Source organism: Hipposideros armiger, unplaced genomic scaffold (genome assembly GCF_001890085.2).
Source record: "Hipposideros armiger isolate ML-2016 unplaced genomic scaffold, ASM189008v1 scaffold_837, whole genome shotgun sequence".
NCBI classification, from domain to species: Eukaryota; Metazoa; Chordata; class Mammalia; order Chiroptera; family Hipposideridae; genus Hipposideros; species Hipposideros armiger.
This window is the reverse complement of record NW_017732187.1, coordinates 91,263-102,443: the sequence shown is the minus strand read 5'-3', so window position 1 is coordinate 102,443 and position 11,181 is coordinate 91,263.

Below are 11,181 nucleotides of genomic sequence, written 5' to 3'. Positions count from 1 at the left end.
TTATTTCATTAGGATGTTTGCAGACTATTGCAAAACATGGAACCTCAAAAGATCATGATATCTAGGACAGGTTTTCTATGTGAATACAGGAGAAAAATGGGTTAGCAGATTCAGCTTTAAGATGAATTCCTGAGGAATAAAAACCCCTCAAACTATTGAATAAAAGTTCATTTCAAGATTATGCCTTACTTTTATCATTTTTAAAAGTAAATCATGTATTCTTATTGCACACAGAATATATTTTCTTTTATGTAAACTCAGCTCACTCCACAAATATTTGTTCAACACTGCCAGGTATCCAGATCTGCTCCATGCAGGATCCTTCTTTCATTTATAAATTTCTGAAGAACCCAGGTCAGGCAGGCTGTTGGACCTTCCCAGTCTCTTGACATTCACCAGAATCAGCACCAGAGCCAGACTTCCAAGCTTTCTCATGGAAATTCATTTGTAATGAGATGGAGTCATTCCGAATATGGGGGAGCTGGAGCACAAGTGTTGGTGGAATAATGTAGGAAAGTAGGCTCTTGATTAGAAGAAGATGTGCTATGCCTCCCCATACTGCTTTTCCCCAGAGAAATACAGATATGCTGTTCTTTAAAACAGTGTCACCATCTCGCAGACCACCTTCTTGCCCACCCTCCACTTCCAGTTTTCATTCTTTCTCTCCCTATTGTTTCTCCCTCCTTCCCTTTCTCCTCTCTCTGACTCCTACTGCCTGCTCCCCCTCCCTCATCTATGCACCATAATATAGTTCCTTTTATCAATATGGAGTATCTTGAAAACAAAGGTGAAACCAAAATCTGGCTTGGAGCCCAGACATCACTTTCTGAAGTGACAGATTCTGGTAATAGGGGAGGGTTTGCAATTATACAGATCATTGCTTCGACCTGGTGCAAAGTCAACCAGACCACAACACAAGGACAAAAGGCTTGATTCCCGCAACTTCCAGAAGGGCTGTGAACAGTGCCACAGTATTTATTTATTCACTGGCCTGCCTGCTGTGCTAGCCAGTGGTCTGCTTTTCTTTAGTTGAAGCCCCTTGATAAACAGCTCTCAGCTCATTTGATGTCCCTCTTGTGATCTTTTGCCTGTAAAGTAAAAATTAATGTTCTTATTACACATGTTTCTTTTCCTCACATTTTCCCCCAAAATGACTTGTACAAATGAAAAAAAATAACCTTCTTAATGGTAAAAGCTCTATAGACTAAATAGCTGATGAGCTGTATGCTTTCCATCTTAGCATCAGCTTTCATAGCATTTGAAAAGGTACTTTCTAATCTTTCTTTGATCTCCTTGCAGTCTAGCTTAGCATGTCATCTGCGTAGAAAATGGTGGGGAAGACGCTTTCTTTCAAAATATATTAAGGCCTCCTAATCACTTTCAAAGTAAAATGAGGGCAGGAACTCAAATTACATGAGTGTGTTTTCCACCCAGATAAGGAGAATGCATGGTCTGTAATTAAACCCCTTATTATGATTCACTTTGACTTTCTCAATTTGGCTTGTCTTGAGGCATCTATTTTTTTTAAGCTTTGGGGAATTAGAAACTCAAATGAAATGTGGGAGAGGGAGGGGCAGCTCTCCTGTGAGACAGTTCCACATTTCTGGACTCAGCAGTCATGGGGGCGGGGAGAGAGCTGCATTGCAGTCAAGAGGAAGGAATGAAAGCATCCTTCAAGCCACGGAGGAGTAGATAGCTTGCCAGCTTGCAAAGTCAAAATGGGAATTATTGAATCATTTGTAGTTTTAGGATTTACTTGTAGATTATTTATGACCTAATGAAAATTCTTTTAATTTCTTGTTTTTCCAGCTTCTAAGACAAAAAAATAAAATGTTTTTAAGGGAAGCACACACATGGATTTGGCTTCATCATTCTCCATGGTCTACCCTTTCTTTTTTCCACATCTTGAGAATACAGATAATTGCACTTCAGCCTTACAGTTGTGCCATGCTGGGTTTGTCTTCTCAGGAGTAGCATTTCTAGTGGACATGACTTACACATCTTCCTGTCCTCCCTTCAACCCTCCTTTACAGCCTGCACTGGAGCACCTGTGTATCTTCCACATGCTAGGCCTTTCTCACCATCCTCAGCCTCACATTTTTCTCATGCTCAAGGTAAACAACCACAAAGCAATTAAAAGGTGACTTGGGAGCCCTGAGGCTTCAGATGACAGGCATACTCCCCCGGTGTCTCTGTTCTTTAATTTAATTTCTTGTTGCTGTGCTCCTGAAGTCACTCATTGCTGTGGAGCGGCCAGGAGTGAGGAGTCAGGAAGTGCTTTTTACCTGTGGTAACTGAGGCTTCATTTGGGAAATGAAGAGATGGAAGAAGGTGGTTGGATTCATTTCCTAGTGCTGTCATAATGAATTATCACAAATTTGGTGGCTTAGAACAATACACATTTATTCTCAGGCAGTTCTGGAGACTAGAAATCTGAAATTGAGGTGTCAGCAGGGCCTTGTTCCCTCTCAAGGCTCTGAGGGAGGGTCCTTTCTTGACTTCTTCAGCTGTTGGTGGCTCCAGGGAATCCTTGACTTACGGCAGCATAACTCCAATCACTGTCTCTGTCTTCACATGGCCTTCTTGTCTGTATTCCTCTGTGTCCTCTCTTCTTCTTATAAGGACACCTGTCATTGTCCTTAGGGCACATCCTAAATCTGGGATGATTTAATCTTGAGATCCTTAACTAACTATATCTGCAAAGACAATATTTCCAAATAAGATCACATTCTGAGGTTCCAGGCAGACGTGAAATTTTGGATGACACATTATAATAGCAGAAGCATGGAATGCAAAAGCTGGAAGGCAAGAACCTAAAGATCGTCAAGTCCTACCCCTTTATTGTGCAGATTAAGTAACAAAAGATGCAGCACCCAAACTTACACAGGTTGTTATGGTATAGAAAAAAAAATTAACATTAGAGGTAGATACACTAGGTTATGTTGAGAGAGGAGTGGATTTTAGAGGAAGGAGAGTGTGGCGGTTGTTTTAATAGACTGCAAATTCTTTGACACTCCTCCAATTGAGAGCCGAGGCCTATGTCTTTCCCCCTGAGTGTGGAGGGACTGCTGTGACCATTAGAGTATGGTGGTGATGATGCGCTGTGACCACTCACCTGGGCTCATAAAATGTGAGGCAGCTGTGCCTTGTTCATTGTAACATTCTACTTGGGAGACCTGAACCACCAATGTAAGAAGTCTGACTATAGTTAAGCCACCATGTTGTGAGGAAGTCAAGTCACATGAATGGACCACATGTCAGTGCTCTGGTTGGCAGTCCAGGCACCCAGGATGGATCTATCTGCATTTATCTTTTCAGCCATTAATTAGTCACATGTTAAATATACCTGTGGGTCAGATACTCTTCTAGGTCCTAGGAATACAAAAATTCTGTATACAAGTGTAATGTGTACATGTGACAAGACAGCATTCCTTTTTTTTTTTTTTTTGTTTGTTTAGCTGAGCCATTCTGCTACCTGTTGGCAGCTCAGCAGTAGCTCAGCTCGGTCCGGACTCAAACCGCTGTTGCTCAGAGCTCAAACCCTTGAGCGAGCTCTTAACCAACTGAGCCACTCGGCCGGCCCTAGACAGCATTCCTTTTAATGCAGCCTACATTTAGTGGGACAGAGATAGACAATGAGTATATAAACAAATAATATTTGGGTAATGCGAAGTGCCTTGAAGGTAATTAAATAGGGTAATGTGAAAGACGATGTGTGCATGCAGGGGTTGTTTAAAAAGAGTGCTGAGGAAGTCTTCTCTTGTGTGGTAACATTTGAGATGAGTCCTCAATGATCTGGGGAAAGACCCACAGTATCAACTAGCATGGCTTGGTGTCCATAGGTGGTTGACCTATTTGAAGGTCAAGTATGTATAAGACTTCCCACTTGCATGAGTACTTGTTAAACTCAAGTTATGAACTTGTGCCGGTTAGGAATCATTGCCGATTCTAAATAACACTTCTTAGTGGTAAGCACTACAGTAGAATAAAAGTTCCTAATTCTATTATGGGCAGTTAAACTCTGAGTAGATGGAATGCTGGTGTTGATATTGTATCTAGACACTAAAGTGGCCCCAGGATCCACTTTTAAACAAAGTTTAAAATTAAGCCCTAAATATCATGCTCTACAAAAGGGATTGCATTTATAATGCATACAGAAAAAATAGCACTAATCACCCTCTATAAAGAAAGCAGACAGCAATTAAAAAAATAGATGAGTGAACAAACACATACTGAAATATGACTGGATAGAGACTCCCAGATGGACTTAGGTAAATGTGATCAAACATATTTTATATTCTGTGTCTGATAATTTCGGTATCTAAATTTCTAAATTCTTTGTAGGTCAGATTCTCTAACCTACCTCTCAGTTATTTTTGTTGTCACCTACTCTTTCTTATTTCTTGAGTGTCAGCACTTTTTTTTTTAATTGTGAGCTTATATTTCTTAGAAATTTATCTGTGGAATTCCTTGAGGTTTATGTTTAAAATTTTCTTACCAGTCAACATTAGTGTTTGCTTCTACCAACCAGGGATCACTTTAAACCAAGGGTCAGCAAACTTTTTCTGTTAAAGGGCCAGAGAGTAAATATTTTAGGCTTTGTGGGCTATATAGTCTCTGTCACAGCTACTCAACTCTGCTGTTGTAGTATGAAAGGATCTATAGACAATATGTAAACAAATGAGCATGACCATGCTCCAGTGAAGCATTTTTGAACACTGACATTTGAATTTCATATACTTTTCATGTGTCACTAAATTTTTTTTCTTTTGATTTTCTTTTCAGCATTTAAACATGTAAAAACCATTTTAGCTCATGGACTGTACAAAAGCACACGGCAGACTAGATTTAGCTTTGAACCATAGTTTGCCAACCCCTGTTTTAAACTAAATCTTTAGCATGTGGTTTTTTCGAATCTTACAATCAATGTGAATTTTAGCCCTAATTTTGTATGAGGGCAGAATTCTGGTCAAGATTTCAGAGGAGTCATTTTCTTTTTTCCCCTTTTCCCAGAGCCAAGGCCAAGACAGATATATATCCTACCACATCTCTCTGTGAGGCAGTTTTCCCCTAGTTCACCCACAGAGGCTTCCAGGGCCTTGGCTTGATACAGAGGTCCCTGATCTGAACTCCCATGATGCCCATAGCTCATGTGGTCTGCTGATGGTCTACCGAAGACAAGGTCTAGACCATCAAGATTGAAACAGGACAAATGCTGACTTTTTATTGCTGGATGACAAATTCTTATAGTTCATTCCTGGATTTAAGATTTCTTTTTTATTCTGACTTCCAAGGACCATTCTTACTTTCTATCCTGTTTAGCTATGCATTAAAAAAAAAAAAGAAAAAAGGTTTTTACATATTGCTCAGGATGTTTAGGTGTTCTGTATACCTAAAAATATTGCTGAAAACAGAAGTCTTTTGGGGATCTATATGCTGTGCTTTTCCCAGTATTCTGCACCGGTGTATACTTCATACTCTTCCAGAAGGTTAGCTGTGCTTAGGACACAACAAAGTTGTGGGAGAAAAGGGAACTTTAAGCAAATTTGTGCATTCTAGAGGGGAAGCAACGGTAGAGATAGCAAGAGATAGGGTGCTTAAGAAGTGAGAAATTTTTAGAGAAGAAAAAAACTCCTGAGAAGTGGCTGAGGACAAACATGAAGTGCTAAATACTGAAGTGGCTAAAGTTATTTTCTCTCTGAAGAAGCCTTCAGAAGTAAAGACAGTGTAATATTTGGGTGGAAAAAGAGGAAAGATAATTTTGCAACAGAAAACAGAGCAACAAATAGCCTGGAGGAAAGAAGGAAGGCAGCAAATTCAAGGCATTGTAAGATGATGTGTAGTGGAATTGAGCAATGTTATCTTCAAAGATGGAGGGGTATGAATACCTGCATGAAATCAGAATCATTTTGTGTTTTCAAATAGGCAAGTGATACGATGAAAATTATGACTGAGAGAAAATGAACCCTGTAGCACAAAGCAAGACAGTTTGGGTCATAAAGAAATTGGTTGCAAAGAAGACCAACTCAGAGACTACTGCAATGATTGAGATGTGAATGTTGGAGAATTTTGCCTATGACAGTGGTGGTGGAAGTGAAAGGAACAGAGGATCTGAGAAACATGGAAGAAGAAGGTCAAAAGAATGAGATAACCAACTTGTAAAATGGAGAAAAAGTGAGAAATTCAAGGTAGAAGAGAACACATAGATCCCCACAGGAGTTCTAAAGTTTCTCTTAGCTCTGAGTCAACCTCTAAAGGTATAATGTTAAAGCTCATTCTGTGGGGAATCAGGGAGATTCTAAGATATAAAGGTCTCAGAGATTCAGTTTGAGTTTTATGTTAGTTTTTTCCTTCCGAATTGACAGAGCTGGGAGTATGGTTTTCTCAGAACATTTCTGTCTTTATATCTGAGCATTGACAATGGTGTGAGCAGGCTTCCTATGATGTTTTCCATAGTAACACAACCACCAAGCTTCCTTGAAAGCCTGTGTGACAGCTGAGCCAACTGATGGTCTGTGTACTGCCTTTTCCCCAGCACACGGATCGGTGAGTCAGAGGTGGCAGTTACTCACAGCGACACAGATCAGATGAGAAAAACTCATTTTGTATGAACCAGGGTTGAAAATTGAAAATGTTCTACCTTAACTGCTTTTCATGCTTGACACAATTCAGAAGCTATTCTTTCTGACAATGTAATCAAGGTTAGTGGTGGGCTTAAGTGTTTTGTTTTGCCTTCTTTATTATGAAGATGTTGTTGCAGTTTCTCAGTGAATGATCCCAAGAATAACCTTTTGGAATGGCAATGCCATTTTTCAGAAGGAGGCTGAATGGCCTTCCCACTTTATGCTGTAGTACCTTTCTGTGCCCTAGGTGTCAGTTACCTTTTCAGAGCACATCATTAATTTATGAAATAGATGCTCTTAGAGGCAGAGGTACAAACTGTGGCTAACTGTGTAGTTGAGAAAAAATAAGCAAGAAATTAGAGGGGGGAAGTTACGCCAATGTGCCTGACTATAGTGCAGTTATAAATAACACAAGAAGTTTTGTCTCCACCAGGGAAGTGACCCACACTTCATTTTGCTCCCTTTGAGACATTTTGGAAGAGCCACCTTGAAACAGTAATCATTTCTTAGCTTCTTCATAGGAGTGAAGGAAATACAACATGGAGGATAGGAAACATTTCTTTCTAGAGTGTGAAGGCCTAGGATTTTGATGGTAGAGCTCTAACAACTGAAAAAGTGTTCAACATGATAAAAAGGAATGAACCTTGGACTGGAAGTCAGAATCTTTGGTTCTAGCCTGGGTTCTGTCTCTAATTGTAACAATCACCAATTATCAAGTACTCGCTGTGTCAGATACTGGGCTAAATGCTTTTCATGCATTATCTCATTTGATCCTTTTCACACTTGCAAGAGGAGTGTACTATTCTTATTTCTGTTTTAACAGATCAAAATGTTGAGACTCAGGGAGGTTAAGTAGCTTACCCAAGTTCCCACAACCAGTAGGAGTTGATGCTGGTATTTAAACCAGTGTGTAGGATGCTAGAGTTGGAGCTCTCAATCACTGCTTGCCCAAAGAGTATCAGGCCTTGGAAGATCCACTGAGCATCAATGGTGTTATAACATGAGGAAACTGGCCTTGATTCATAAAGTTGCTTCCAGCTTCAAGACATTATCCAATGCTTCCTTCTGAAGGATAGAGTATAAAGAGGTGACATGACATAAAAGATTAAGAATACTAGGTTCCTCTTCTTGGGGAAAGCTAGCATTAGAGACCAGGACAATTCTTCTGGGAGGAAAAAATAAAATAAAAAAGGTTAACAACAACAATTGAGTAGTCAAATCCTAGGAAAATCCTGGACAGGTTTCTAAAATATTGAATGTTGATATGTCTTGGAAATAAAAAGGTGAATCTTAATTTTGGAGACATGACTTCTGAGGCATTGAAATACATTATTTTCCTCCTTAATAATTGGATACTCAGAAGACAGGGCCCGAAGCTGCAAAAATACAGGAATTCCATTTTCAGGGATTTCCAGGTTATCTGCCTTAGTTCTGGGATCTTCAGCTTCCTGAAACCCTTTCATCTCATTTTGAGGTGGATTATTAAATATTCCCTTCTCCTTACTGAACCTGAGTTGAAAACTAACCAGAAAATCATTAAGGCCTATAGTCAGGAAAACTCAGAATTTGATGAAAATCCAGCTGTACCTCCCTAAATGTGATATTGGTCTCAACATGTGCTCAGTTAATCTTTATAACATTTAAAGTCATTTTAGTCTTGATGAAGTGCTGTGGGCAGGAATGCCATTTAAGTTTCCTTTCTCCTCCCTTTCTTCTATCTCTCCCATAATTTTGATTGTAGGCAATGTTATTGCTCTTTAAGCACAAAAATAGATAAAGTAACATTACCAGCCAACCTGATCACAGGTGTCCTCCACTTTTCTTTCATCTTCTTAGAGTGATATAAAGCTGGCTTCTCCACTCCAAAACATTTCCATTCAAATGTTATTATTTGCATGATTTAAAAAAAACATTCCAGGCAATAAAGTTGTTCTAGTGAGCCAATGGAGAATAGTGTAAAGGGTAATTACAATGTAGCTAACATGAAAGACTGTTTAGAAGATGACCTCTGCTCTTGGGAACTGCAGCTTAGGACCCAAGCAGCTCCTGTGATGCATGAAAACATCTTAGTTCATTAAGATCAAAAGAGCTAGTCACTTGTTCACAGGGCTGATTCCTGCAGCTGAAAAAGTATTTACACCACTTAACAACTTTTTAAGACCCTCTGCTTGAATTGTTAACCTTCAGATAAGCCATCTCTGGGGAAATCATTGATGATATAATCACTTGTCTCAAAATTCATCTGCCTGATCTTTATTGAATTTGATGTGCAAACATTTAAATGATAATTGAAACACTAATTAAATACTGTGGGCACTAGAGTCAGGAATTCAGAGAGAAAGGTCGACTTACTATCAATGATATATCTATTGATATGTGCAAGGTACTTCTAGTTGTGCCATCAAGCACAACTCAAGGGATAACAGTTTGTAATCCTGACCAATCATCAGATTTACCATCCATTTCAGAGATGTGGTATTGATAACAGTCATGAGAGTCTATTCAGACTGGGGTACAGAGGACTAAGTGAAATTTAATTTTGGATCAAGGCATTGGTTAGATTTTTATTTCTTTAATTTTGTTTCTTTGTGTCCAGGGTTGTACATTTTCATTATTAATTTTGGAGCATTTGGTGTGTTCACTTTCTTTTCATTCAATGGCTTAAAGTGGTGAATCTCAACCCTGACTACACATGAAACGTGTGTAGAAAATACTGCTGCTAGGGCTGCAGTTAATGCCAATTGTATCAGAATCGCTGGTGACAAGGCTCAGGCACTGGCATTTTAAAGTAGCTCTGCAGGGTGATACTAATGTGCAGTCACGTTAAGAGCCGCTATCCTAGATACAAGCTCCATTAAGGCAAGGACTATGTTGATTTCATTCACCCTTACATTTCCATAATGTAGCACAGGGCCTGACACATGACAAATATTCAATAGATAGTTTTGAATAGGTGTGCTTTGTAAGAATCCTGGGTAGAGCTGAACTGGCTGGGGCCTCCATGAGGGTTATGGAATGTACCAGGTAAATTAGAGAGGCAGGCGGTGTTTTCCTACCCTGATTCTACCATTGCCTCCTAATGTGAGAAAACGATCCTGAAGCAAACCCTGGGAACTTGAATGCCTTCCAAGCTGTAGTCTTTCCCTCCATCCCCACCAGACACACTCTTCCTATGATTCCTATGATGGTTCCTCATTGTTTTCTCACTGCACTCCATTTTCCTGTTGACACTGGCACCTAGCCCTGAATCTAACCCGGCACAGGACATGTCCCCCAGCCACTGGGGTGCTGCCAGCAAAGGCAGACGCTTCTCAGCTCTCAGTCTCCTATCAGTCAGAGAACTGCCTCATCCAAGGTCATGCCTCCTTTTGGGGCAGTCTGTGTCTATTCATTGTGAGGGTGTAAGGGCTTATACTGCCCCAGCTCAGGGCAGCTCTGATGGACATCTCTGCTCCAGAGTTCCTACGAATAAGCTGAAGTCTCTGCTGAGACTGTATCACAGCTCAACATCTTCCTCTGCCAGCCCTTCTTCCTTCCCATTTCTCCAGGGGTGTGGATAAACACTTCCTAATGAGCTCCTTTAATCTCCTTTTCAGAGTGTGCTTCCCAAGCACACAAGGACAAGGGCATGAATTACTTGACCTCCGCTATCCACACCTCCTCACACCCCCCTCTGCCATGTCAAATGCCACAGCAGTAATGATCAAGATAGGCAAAATTCCTACCCTCGCTGAACTTGCGTTCTGGTGGAGAAACAAGCAATTAACAAACAAATGTATAAAGCCGGGTGATGAGGAAAGCCATTTAGAAAAGTAAAGCAAGGCAAGAGAACAGAGTGGTAGGGGTGAGGTGGGCTGGGAAGGGTGGTGTGTGGGTACTATCTCATGCTGGCTTGTGAGAACTGATTGTTAAATTCACAGGAATTTTGCAAGCCAGTTGTTGAACAGAGGTATGAGCTTAAAATTAAATAAATTGTATTGGAAACAAAAGTAAAACTACTGCAAACTCATCACTTTCTCATTTTACTCTATTTTTCTATCATATATGGTCTTGTGGTTATTTGCGTCTACTCTATCTGTTTTGGTGGAAATACTGTATCATGGTACACAACTGCACATGTCTTCCTAATTATACATTCAGGGACATCAATGAATCTGAACTGTGCTCGTTCAATTGCAACCATAGGTTAGCTATAGATACAAGAGTTATGGCAAAAATCAGCAAAAACACTCTGAGGGAATCAATGGACTACATATAATTTATGATAAAGAATAATGAATTTGTTATTTTTATTTCTAAATTATGTGAAATACATCTTTTATATCAGTAAAATTTATAATGAACATATGTGCATAAATAGATGCATACATATTCCCCTCAGAGATCTTGTTTGTAAACGTTTACCAGCACATCACTGGGTAGGGGGCTTCATTTAAGTATGTTAGGGAAGAAGTGTATAACATTTGCGCTGATACCCAATTGAATTCAGGGAGCCTGGATTTAATACTCTTTGTGAGAAAGAAAATATGCTGCCCCAAATCGTTTGTGTTCTCATTTC